Source organism: Oryctolagus cuniculus, chromosome 14 (genome assembly GCF_051225735.1).
Source record: "Oryctolagus cuniculus isolate XC-2025 breed Fujian yellow rabbit chromosome 14, ASM5122573v1, whole genome shotgun sequence".
Taxonomy (NCBI): Eukaryota; Metazoa; Chordata; class Mammalia; order Lagomorpha; family Leporidae; genus Oryctolagus; species Oryctolagus cuniculus.
This window is the reverse complement of record NC_142880.1, coordinates 81,866,858-81,878,991: the sequence shown is the minus strand read 5'-3', so window position 1 is coordinate 81,878,991 and position 12,134 is coordinate 81,866,858. Positions and strand designations below refer to the sequence as shown.

Below are 12,134 nucleotides of genomic sequence, written 5' to 3'. Positions count from 1 at the left end.
TTGCCCCTCTTCCAGGCCAGCTCTCTGCTGTGGCCAGGGAGTGCAGTGGAGGATGGCCCAAGTGCTTGGGCCCTGCACCCCATGGGAGACCAGGAGAAGCACCTGGCTCCTGCCATCAGATCAGCGCGGTGTGCTGGCCACAGCGCGCCAGCTGTGGCGGCCATTGGAGTGTGAACCAATGGCAAAGGAAGACCTTTCTCTCTGTCTCTTACTGTCCACTCTGCCTGTCAAAAAAAAAAAAAAAAAAAAAAAAAAAAAAAAAAAGGAAAGGTGCTCACAGTTTGCTGGAAACAGGTACAAGGGTGACGAGAGGCCAGGGTCACCTCATGGGAAAGAGTCAGATGGGAGCACAGGAGCAGGGCAAAGTGGGCTGGTGTAACCAGGTGATGCTGGTAGAAACTGGAGCTGAGCTAGAAATCAGAGCAAACATTGGAAGTGAGCAGGTGGCCAGACAATGTTATGGGTGGGGGAGGTCGCTGGATTTTTCAAAGCTTCTAGCTGGAAGTGGGGCTGCCGACACAGCAAGGGAGCAGAAGGCATACGATGGGTGCCATGCACGCTTTTCATGGTGTAATTGTTTCTCCCAGGCTTTCCGCGGGATCAGCTCCCCTGGTGTCCCAGCTTGGGATGCCATAAAAAAATCCCCTGGACTGGGCGGCTCACACAACAGATACGGATTTTCTCACTGTTCTGGAGACCCTGAGTCTGAAGTCAGGTTGCCAACAGGGTTGGTGGTTTTTGAGGGTTCTCTTTGATTTGTAGATGGTCACCTGCTTGCTAAGTGTCATGTCTTCGCATGGCCTTTCCTTGGTGTGTGCACACAGATAGAGAGAGACAGACTCTTTCTCTTCTGATAAGGCCCCAGTGCCATCCTGGGGGCCCCCTACTCTTGTATCTAACTCTCATCACCACCCAAAGGCCTCATCTCCAAACACCATCACATTGGAGGTCAGGGCTTCCATACAGGAATCTAGTGTGTGTGTCGGGGGTGGGGTGGGGTGGGTAGTGGTGGTGCAAATATTAGGTTCAGAACACCTCACCTCTTCTTTCCCCCCGGTCCTGCCTTTCTGTTCAGTCCTACCAGCTTGCATTGGTCATGTCTGCAACAGCATGGGGGCAGGGACAGCATGGACCTGCAGCACAGCCCCTCCCTCTCCTTAAACCCGGCTTCCTGGGCATCCCGCCTGCCTCTGGCTACAACCAAGTAAGTCTCTGGACTCCACCCCCAGAGCAGGCCACATGTGTGAGGGGAGGGGGCATAAGTGTGGAAAGAGGATCTTTTGTTTTTTTTTTTTTTGAAGATTTATTTTATTTATTTGAAAGGCAGTTAGAGAGAGAGAGAGAGAGAGAGAGAGAGAGAGAGAGAGAGAGAGAACTTCCATCCACTGGTTCACGCCCCAAATGGCTAGGCCAGGGCAAAACCAGGATCCAGTAGTTTCATCAGAGTCTCCCACATGGGTGTAGGAGCCCAAGCACTTGACCCATCTTCCGGTGCTTTCCCAGGTGCATTAGCAGGGAGCTGGATGAGAAGTGGAGCAGCTGGGGCTTGAACTGGCATCCATATGGGATGCTGGCATTGCAGACAGCGGCTTAACCCACTGTGCCACGATGCCAGTGCTGGGAAGAGGCTCTGAGGAGCTGGGGCAGGGTAGGGAGCACGTTCCTGAGGGTCTGTGAGCAATCTGCCCAAAGCAGCACCGAGACCGTGACAATCCAGAAACCGCACAGGAGGGGCTGCCACTGCGGCGCAGCAGGTTATGGCCAGCAGTCCACATTGGAGGGCCAGTTCGAGTCCCAGCTGCTTTGCTTCTGATTCAGCTCCCTTCTAAATGTGTCTGGGAAGGCAGCAGAAGATGACCCAAGTGTTTGGGTCCCTGCCACCCATGTGTGAAGCCTGGATAGAGTTCCAGGCTCCTGACTTCAGCCTGACCCAGCTCCGGCTGTTGCAGCCATATGGGGAGTGAGCCAGTGCGTGGGAGATCTCTTTGTTTCTCCCTCTCTCTCTCTGTCAATCTGCCTTGCAAATAAATAAATAAATAAACAGGAAAAAGGAAAATGCATGAGAGGGCAGAGGAGTGGCAGGAACCTCTGGCTGCTGATCAGAGCAGGACAGCGGGGGAAGGGGAACGGAGGAGCGCTGGGCCAGGAGGAGGGGCCGAGGTTGACAGGCGTGGTCTGGGTAGCAGGCACTGGTATTTGGGTCTGGCTACGCAACACTCATGAAAAATCCCTTCTTGTCCAGATTCAGGGTTCCTGTCAGTGCCGGCAGTCCAGGCACAAAGCTGGGACCAACAGCTTTCAGAGATGGCGTCAGCATCCAGGAGGGGCCGAAGCACAGACAAAGAGAAGTCCAGGGCCAAGCTGAGAGCCAGGAACCAGCCAGGCAAGGAGCCAGGGCGCAGGTCGAGAGTGGCCCAGCCGAGCGGGGTGATGAGTGGGTCAGAGGATGCCCTGCAGACAGACAGCGAGCAGGAAGACCCAGCAACCATGAGCAAGGCCAGGAAGGTAGGCCGGGACCACCGCCCTGCTGCAGGAAGGGCAGTGAGGAGCTGTTAGAGACCCGGAGCAGGGGCTCGCATCTCACACGGCCTCACCGCCAACAAGAGGACCTTGTGCGTACTTCCTGTCGGGGCGAGAAGTAATCTTGAGTCAGCACAAGGCTTTGGGGTCCATCCTGGGGACAGAAAGGAAAAGGATACCATGCCTCTGTGCCCGTCAGACAAAGGGGCCCCAGAGGGCAGACGCAGCGCCAGCTGGGCAGGCAGAGGACTGTGCCAAGGAAGCCCTGTCCTCCAGACGGAGGCAGGCTGCAATGCCACCCAGGCTTAGCTGAGCGCAGTCTGGATTCAGCCCCCTCGCCCCTCAGCCAGAGCCCCTGGGCAATGCACAGCGTACATGAGCACACACGGTGGCCCTGGTGGGACTGCTGCGAGGAGGCTGATTTGGGTCCTGAACTACTTGGACAGACTGGCCAGATCTTAGGGCTTTGACCCTAAGTCAGCACATTGTGAGGTTTCCTGGCATTTCCTAAACCTCCTCAGACACAGGGGCTGTAAATTAGTCATCACCAGTGGGGTGTAGAACACGAACACTGGGCGAATCCGGCACACAGGGAGTAAGTGGCGAACCTGGCGCCGAGCCTCGGGGGCCACGCTCGTGCATCCAGGAAGTAGCAGGTTTCCATGGGGCAAGCTGGGCAATGCTACCGAAAAGCACCGCTGTCAAAAATATTGTTCCAGCTGGAAGGGAAGCCATGGTCCTTCCTGGGCAACTGGGGAGCATGGGTTCTCCTGCACTGTCTTGACGATGGGGTCAACGCCGGGTGACAAGGGACTGACTGCTGGGGACCTCGGGACACTGCCATTAAAAGGCAGTGGTGGCCCTAAGTTGGGGCACCTTTATGCACCACCCCAGGGTGGTGACCAGAGAGCTTCTGCTTCGTCTTTCAGAGCGGTCTTGGGCTCCCTCTTCTTCTAAGTTTGCCGTCCTCCCACTTCCTTCTCTGGATACCAGCCTTCCAGGGAGCACAGCGGCTCTGGCAGGAGGCTTCTGACCTGCTTTCTCTTTCAGTTAGGCCTGCTTCAGGAGCCTGGCCAGCTAGGTCTTGCTCATGCTAACTGTCTGCCCATTAGTCCTTGAACGCTTGAGATGGGCCAGGCACTAGGCTAGGGGCGTGCTGAGATGATTACGGTCCCTCCCCTCAAGGAGTCTGCGGTAGGCTGGGAGACAGAGACTCAAACCAGCGGCTGTGTCCTTCCTAACAGAACCCTTACACTGCTCCAGAATGCTCCCCACTCAGGAGTGCGTACGTCACCACGCACACACTCACACAGAGCCTGCTGTGTGTGTATGTGGGGGGGGTCCAGAGATTATCTGATTGTTGAAGCCAGCAGTGGGATGAGTCAAAGCCAAATGTAAGAGGAGGGGACACGGGACTGCCCTGAGAGTCCCCGTCATCACTGCACCGATGGTAGCACTTGGCTGCGCTGTGTCATGGGACGTGAGCAACCCAGGCGGGCGGGAGTGGACGGAAAGCCGCTGTGTAGCTGTGGTTAGTGGGTTCTCACTGTTGCAATATGGTATGAATATACTACAGTTTACTTATTCATACTCATGAACTCACTTACTCATTTTGTCCATGGACATCTGAGTTCTGGCTTCTTCAAGCTGAGTTTCTTTGCTGGGGTGGGGGCCGTTTGGTTTCGTTATAAGCAAGGCTGCTGTGAGCCTCCCTAAAGAGGCCCTGACAGCACATCGGAGTGTTCACAGTTAGGGGCCGGCACGGAGCTGCCTTCCCCACCACGGTGCCACTGACGTGGCCACCAGCAGTGTGCGTTTCATTTGTTCCACTTCCTTACTCACTCTGTTTATAACATTTCTGAACTTAAATATATATATATATATATAGTGATTTATACTGCAAGTTTGAGTTTTTCCAATTACTAATGAGAATAACCCATATTGTGAATATGAGTCATTTATATTTCTTCATTCATGATAACGTGTTCAAACCTTTTGTGTGTTTTCATTTTGGGGTATTTGTATTTCCTAATTGACTTTTAGGGGTTCATTACACTTGCATATTCTGAATATTAATCATTGGCTTGTTATGTTTGTTTCAAATATCTTCTTCCATTTTTGTTCCGTGTAGTTTCACTTTCTTTATGGCATCTCTTGATGAGCAAAATGTTTCTTATTTCTACATGGGCAGATTTATCAGTATTTTCTTTATAGTTAGCATCTTTTGTCTTTTCTACACCAATATCATGAAGATATAATCATCTATTTTCTGCCAAAAATGTCAGAGTTTTGCTGTATACATTTCCTTTTTTTTTAAGATTTTATTTACTTAGTTGAGAGGTAGTGTTATAGACAGAGAGAGGGAGAGACAGAGAGAAAGGTCCTCCATCTGCTGGTTCATACCCAAGATGCCGCAATCGGCTGCTGAGGCGATCCGAAGCCAGGAGCCAGGAGCTTCTTCTGGGTCTCCCATGCGGATGCAGGGCCCAAGGACTTCAGCCATCTTCCACCGCTTTCCCAGACCACAGCAAAGAGCTGGGTCGGAAGAGGAGCAGCCGGGACTTGAACTGGAGCCCATGTGGGATTCCAGCGCCGCAGGCAGAGGCTTCGCCCACTAAACCACACTTAAGTTTAATTTTCCTGGAATTAATGATGCATATGGTGTGAGACAGGGACGAAATTTGACTTTTTCCTGCGGCTAATCAGTTGTCCCAGTACAATTTATGGAACATCTTTCCTTCCTCCAGTGACGGCAGTGTTTCCTCTGCCATATGTTGAGTTTCCATATTCATAGGTCTGTCTGCGGGGTTTCTATTTTGCTCTACTGTCAATTTGTTTAGTCCCTAACTAATGCCATCTTATCCTTAGTACCGTAACTTTGTGAAAAACTGCTGATATCTAGAGGGACGAATTCTCCTTGTTCTTTAAGTGTGCAGAGCTATCCTGCCACTGCACTCATCAATATGTTAAGATTCCAATTGTGAAGTGTCTTGGAAAACTGTTGGCATTTTTATTGGAATTTCAGTGAATCGATTGATCAGTCTGAGAATCGAGATCTTCATGATACTGAGTTTTTCCATCCGTCAATGCATATTTTAATACATTCAATATAATAAAGGAAATCCCTTTATTTAGGTCTTCTTAATGTTTTCACTTATTCGACATTCAATGTTAGTTGTCAAACACTGTTCCAAGGAGGAAAGACCCCTGCCCCAGTAAAGCATACATTCAAGTAAGGTGGAGACAATAAACAAAGTAAATAAAGTGGTAAATAGATGGAAGAAAGAAAGAATGAGAGCGAGAGCGAGAGAGAGAGAAGGCAGGGAGGAAAGCAGCCATGGGCGTGTTCAGGGAAGAGCATCTTGGGCAGAAAAGGGGCAGTGCAGGAAGCGTTTTCTGGTCCTGTTCAAAGGGCTGTGAGGAGCCCGGGATGGCTGCAGAGAGACAACAAAGGCAGGAGTGACAGAGGAGGAGGTCACACAGGAGACGCCCAACCACGCCCGTGAGAGGAGGCCTCGGCCGACCTAGGAGTGACATGACGTGACAGTGTGGACGAGGAGGGCCCTGGCTGCTGTCTGAGAACCTACAGAGGCGAGCGTGAGGGGGTGCAGAAGGTCTCCTGTGAACCTCCTGCAACAGTCCGGATAAGCCGATGCTGACTTGAAGCGGAGCGGTGGCCACGGGGAGATGAGAAGTGGCTGGTGAACAGGGGCACCAACAGGGTTTGCCGACAGACCCTTGAGAGAAGGCAAAGAGAGGCCAAGAGATGGGCAGGAGCTACAGGAAGGGTGAGGTTGCTATTTACTCATTGGAGAGAGAGTGACAGGGGCTCCCTCCTGGGTGTGAAGCTTGAGATTTCGATCAGGCATCTTTTACCTGTTGGGTAGAGAAGCTGGGAGCTCAGGAGGGAGACTCTGGATGAAGTCAGAGATTTGCACGTCATTCACGTTGCATCATTCAGAATCCCAACACAAAACAATGGGAAACAGATTAGGGACATTTATGGAGGGCACAATTACGTTCGGCGCTATTCTTAGAGGCGGGCACGGGTGTTCTATCACAAACACCACAGGATGGGGCACGCGAGTTACAGAACTTGGAAGCAGGCAGCTGGGTCAAGAGGAGTATCTTGGGAGGGGCCACCTTTGTTCATGGGTCCTTGCCCAGAAGGAGCCAAGGGATTACAAGTCCTCCCTGCCCTTCATATCTTGTCACCAGTGCTCACAACCAAGCAGGAGCCAGGAAGCCCAGAAGTTTATGGATGAAGCACATGCAAGCCAGTCTCCTGGATGGAGGCTCGGGTGGAGAAAGGTAGAGAATCAAATCGGGAGTGAGTGGAGGAACTGGTGTTGAAAGACATGATGGGCCAGCGCCGCAGCTCACTAGGCTAATCCTCCGCCTTGTGGTGCCAGTACACCGGATTCTAGTCCCGGTCAGGGCGGCGGATTCTGTCCCGGTTGCCCCTCTTCCAGGCCAGCTCTCTGCTGTGGCCAGGGAGTGCAGTGGAGGATGGCCCAAGTGCTTGGGCCCTGCACCCCATGGGAGACCAGGAGAAGCACCTGGCTCCTGCCATCAGATCAGCGCGGTGCGCCGGCCGGCACCGCAGCGCGCTGGCTGCGGCGGCCATTGGAGGGTGAACCAATGGCAAAGGAAGACCTTTCTCTCTGTCTCTCTCTCTCACTGTCCACTCTGCCTGTCAAAAAAAAAAAAAAAATTAAAAAAAAAAAAAAAAAGGAAAGACATGATGGGTTGCGGAGACTGGGGCATTCACATGGGCAGAAAAGACCTGGAGGCTTGGGACTGACCTCTGGAACAGTCCAGTTCCCAGAGGCTGCATAGATAAGAAGGAATCAGCAAAGAGGACTGAGAAGCAGCGACCAGATAAGCAGCCCAGGACAGAGAGGTGTCTGAGAAGCCAAGTGAAGAAGCCCGTCCCAGGGAGCGTGGCAGGTGGGCCAACGCTGTGGGGAGGTCCAGCAAGCTGGGGCCAGGCAACTGGCCACCGGTCACATGGCTGACCTTGAGGAGAGCAATGGTAGTGGCAGGGGCCTCGACGAAGTGGGACTGAGGGAGGAACTAAGAATTGAGAATGAAGAACTCCTTCAAGGAATTTTGCTTTTTTTCTTTTGGGCCATCTTTTGCTGCTTTTCCCAGGTCATTAACAGGGAGCTGGATCAGAAGTGGAGCTGCTGGGACTTGACCCAGCACCCATACGGGATGCCTGTATCACAGGCGGTAGATTTACCTGCTACTACAGGGAGCTGGCCCCAGGAATTTTGCTTTAAGTTATAAAATTATGGATATGCGAGTTCAGTAAAGGGATTGAGGGAAATGGGTGGGTCAAGATAGGCTTTGTTATTACTTTTTTTTAATAGAGGAAGTTGCATTTAAAAATGTATTTATTTGTTTCCATTTTAATTTTAAAGGGACAGAGAGATATATCTTCTGTTTATTGGTTTACTCCCCAAATGCCCACAGCACCTGGGGCTGGGCCAGGCCAAGGCAAGGAGCTCAGAACTCCATCTAGGTCTCCCATGTGCTGGCAGGGACCCAAGTACCTGTGTGTGATAGCTCCCAGGGCACGTTAGTAGGAAGCTGAATCAGAAGCAAAGCTGGGACTTGAACCCCAGCACTCTGATAGGAGATGTGGACATCTGCACCACTGCACCAACCTACCCTTGTTGTTAAGATGAGAGAAAACAACAGCATGTTTATATATCTATAGGAATGATTCAGGAAGGGGAAGAAATGGGTGATGCAGGAGAGAGTGATTACTGGGCAATGCACTGGAACAAGCAAGGAGGAGTGGGGCCCAGTGCAAAGGACAGGGCATGGGGGCAGGTAGCAGCTCGGGGAGGGTCTCTGCAGGGCTAGGGGGAGGGTGGCACAGGACAGCAGGTGCTAACAGGTGTGCACATATGAGGGGAGGGGGCATAGTTTGTAGGGTTTCTTTTCCTTTTTTAAAAAATATGTATTTAATCAGAAAGCTGGGGAGACAGAGACAAACAGAGATCTCTCATCTATTAGTTCCCTCCCTCAATGCCCTCTACAGCTGAGGTTGGGCCAAGCTGAAACCAGGAGCCCAAAACTCAATCCAGGTCTTCCCAGACGGGTCGCAAGGACCCAAATATTTGAACCATTCTGATAGTCTCCCAGGATGTGCATTAACAAGAAGCTAGAATTAGAGGTGGATCCAGGACTCAAACCCAGGCACTCTGATGTGGGATACAGACATCTCAAGTGGTAGTTTAACCATGCCAAATGGCCACCCCAGAAATTTTCTGTTTTTAAAAATATTTATTTGTTTGAAATTTAGAGCATGGAGGGTGGGAGAAAGGGGAGGGGGGAGAATGAGAGAGGAAGAGGGAGAAGAAATAGATATTCCATCTGTTGGTTTACTTCCCAAATGGCTATAACAGCCAGGGCTGGACTATGCCAAAACCAAGAGCCAGGAACTCCATCTGGGCCTTCCAAGTACTTGGGCCATCATCTGTTGCCTTCTCAGGTGAGGTAGTAGGGAGCTGGACTGTAAGCAGAGTAGCTGGGACTCGAACCAGCATTCCATTAGGTGTTGCTGGCGTCACAGTGGCAGCTTAACTTGAGGAGCCACAACATTAAACCCAGAAATTTTCATTTTTTAAAAAATTTTTTATTTATTTGAAAGGCAAAGTGACAGAGAGAGAGGCAGTGATAGAGACAGAGATCTTCCATTTGCTGATTCACTCCCCCAAATGATTGCAACACCAGATCTGGGCCAGGCCAAAGCCAGGAGATAAAAACTGTATCCTGGTCTCCCACATGGGTGGTAGGGGCCCCAGTACTTGGGCCATCTATTCCTTTCCCAGGTGCATTAGCAGGAAGCTGGATCAAAAGTGGAGCAGCTGGGACTTGAACCAGTGCTCCAATATGAGTCGGTGACACTGTAAGCAACATCTTAACCTTCTGTACCACAAAACTAGTCCCCAGGAATTTTCTTTTAATGGCTTTAATTTTCCCAGTGCAATAGAAAGTAGGGTCAACTGCTGATAGAATATGGGAGAAGTTGGCATTTTGATAAGGAAAGAAAAATATGAAGCAGTCAACTAGTTCAGCAATCATTAAACATTTTTGCTTATATACCTCCTAAAATAATTCTGAGAAATAGCTTCTCCTATATTTTAAGATGACATCTAAAATTTTTCAACATAATTTGAAATCATTGCAAAGGATGCAGTTTCACTTATATAACTAGCTTGGAAGAGAAGGAGTTTTGTTAATGCAAAGTTTTGGAATCTTTGAGTTGTCTGAATTATATATCAAAAAACAAAGAACTATTTTTATAAATATTTTATAGCTACTATCAAAATTTATTTTTAATGATCCATCAGCTAACTACTTAATTATTCCTTATCCCTTTTACTTAAAAGCGAAGTATTAGAAATCGAACCATACCAGTATATATGTATATTTCCCAATGATGAATCATTCATTTTCTTAACATATACACCCATATTTCAAATTGTATCTTTATCTGGCTTCCTTTGGATTTCTAGGTTCTTTATATACTGGGGCCATGCACCATATTAAGGTTCTTCATAGATGAGATGCATCGCTTTTATTTATTTTTTTCCAAAGAAGAGAAGGGCACTTGTGAAAAGCAGTTTCTGAGTCGCAGACACTCTCAGGCAAATGAATCTGGGAAGGCACAGGTTTGCAAAGTGACTCGCTCAAGAGTGTCCTTGCTATGGGGCCGATGCTGTGGCTCACTAGGCTAATCCTCCGCCTTGCGGCACCGGCACAGCGGGTTCTAGCCCTGGTCGGGGCGCCAGATTCTGTCCTGGTTGCCCCTCTTCCAGGCCAGCTCTCTGCTGTGGCCCGGGAGTGCAGTGGAGGATGGCCCAAGTGCTTGGGCCCTGCACCCCATGGGAGACCAGGAGAAGTACCTGGCTCCTGCCATCGGATCAGCGCGGTGCGCCGGCCGGCACCGCAGCGTGCCGCGGCGGCCATTGGAGGGTGAACCAACGGCAAAGGAAGACCTTTCTCTCTGTCTCTCTCTCTCACTGTCCACTCTGTCAAAAAAAAAAAAAAAAAAAAAAAGAGTGTCCTTGCTAGGGCCGGTGGGTTAAATTGCTGCTTGAGGTGCTGGGGTCCTTTATCTGAGCAGTGGTTTGAGTCCTGGCTGTCCGCTTCTGACCAAGTGCCCTGCTAATGCACCTGGGAAGGCGGCAGAAGATGGTCCAAGCATTTGGGCCCCAGTGTTGGTGCTCCTGGCTCCTGGCTTCAGCCTGGCCCAGCGATGGCCATCTGGGGAGTGAACTGGCAGATGGAAGATTGCCCTCTTCCTCTCCCTCTCTGTCACTGTGCCTTTCACATAAATAAATAAGTAAATCTCAGAAATTTTAACATTTAAACCTTTTAGATGTGTGTTCAGTGGCATTATTGCAACCATCACCATTATACATCTCTATAACTTTTTTTTTTTATCATTCCAAACTGAAACTCTGCACCCATCAAACAATAACTTCCCTTCCCTAGCCATCAGCAGCTTCTACTTTTTACATGTATGAATTTAACTATTCTGGGCATGTCATATAAGTGGAATCATAAATTTGTCCTGTGTGATTTGCTGATTTCCCTTAGCATGTCCTCAAGGGCCATGTATGCTGTTGAATGTATCAGAATTTCATTCCTTGGCCGGCGCCGTGGCTCAATAGGCTAATCCTCCACCTTGCGGTGCCGGCACACCGGGTTCTAGTCCCGGTCGGGGTGCCGGATTCTGTCCCGGTTGCCCCTCTTCCAGGCCAGCTCTCTGCTATGGCCAGGGAGTGCAGTGGAGGATGGCCCAAGTGCTTGGGCCCTGCACCCCATGGGAGACCAGGAAAAGCACCTGGCTCCTGGCTCCTGCCATCGGATCAGCGCGGTGCGCCGGCTGCAGCGGCGGCCATTGGAGGGTGAACCAACGGCAAAGGAAGACCTTTCTCTCTCTGTCTCTCTCTCTCACTGTCCACTCTGCCTGTCAAAAATAAAATAAAAATAAAAAAAAAAAGAAAAGAAAATAGAAAAAATCAATTAAAAAAAATTTCATTCCTCTTAAAAGCTGAGTGATAGTCCTTTGTGTGCAAATGTATATATGCACACACCGCAGTTAGTTTATCCATTCTTCTGTCGGTAGACATTTGAGCCATTTTCACTTTTTGGTAATTGTGAATAATGCTCTTATGAACAATGGGTATTCAGGTCCCTGATGTCCATTCTTTGGGTTATATACCTAGAAATGCAATTGCTGGGTCACATGGTGATTCTACATTCCTGCATCCATTTTCAAATCTTTGGTCTAGGAGAATGATAGCAAGAATGGACCAAAGAAACATGGTATAATCTGAAGGTATTCACAGGGCTCGGTTGAGATGAGCAATCCTGAATTTGAGGAGAAATTAGTCAGCTGTGTTGCGTAATTTTATTACTTCTGTATTCAGTTGCACAGGGGCAGACGTAAGTCAGAGGAATCACTGGATATAACCATGGTTTCGGTTTACCTAGGTCAGCACTTTAAAGCAAGAACAATGCATACGGGGTAGGAATACGCATCTAACACTGCTAGAGTATAATTTTTGGCCATGGAATAAAAACTAGGT

General features: G+C 49.7%; 1 protein-coding gene across 5 annotated transcripts in view; it reads right to left on the bottom strand.

Moving 5' to 3' along the window:
• The window catches only part of NDUFAF2 (NADH:ubiquinone oxidoreductase complex assembly factor 2), a 323,300-nt gene that overhangs the window by 38,566 nt on the left and 272,600 nt on the right, over window positions 1–12,134 (bottom strand). Inside the window, exon 4 of one of the 5 annotated variants that reach the window (XR_016220792.1) lies at window positions 4,924–5,160. The exons of 3 other annotated variants lie outside the window; for them this stretch is intronic. The gene's annotated coding sequence lies outside the window, so the exon portion shown is untranslated. Of the gene's footprint in view, window positions 1–4,821; window positions 5,161–12,134 lie in introns of those variants that run through there. One more of the 5 variants, XR_016220790.1, reaches the window with a different exon arrangement.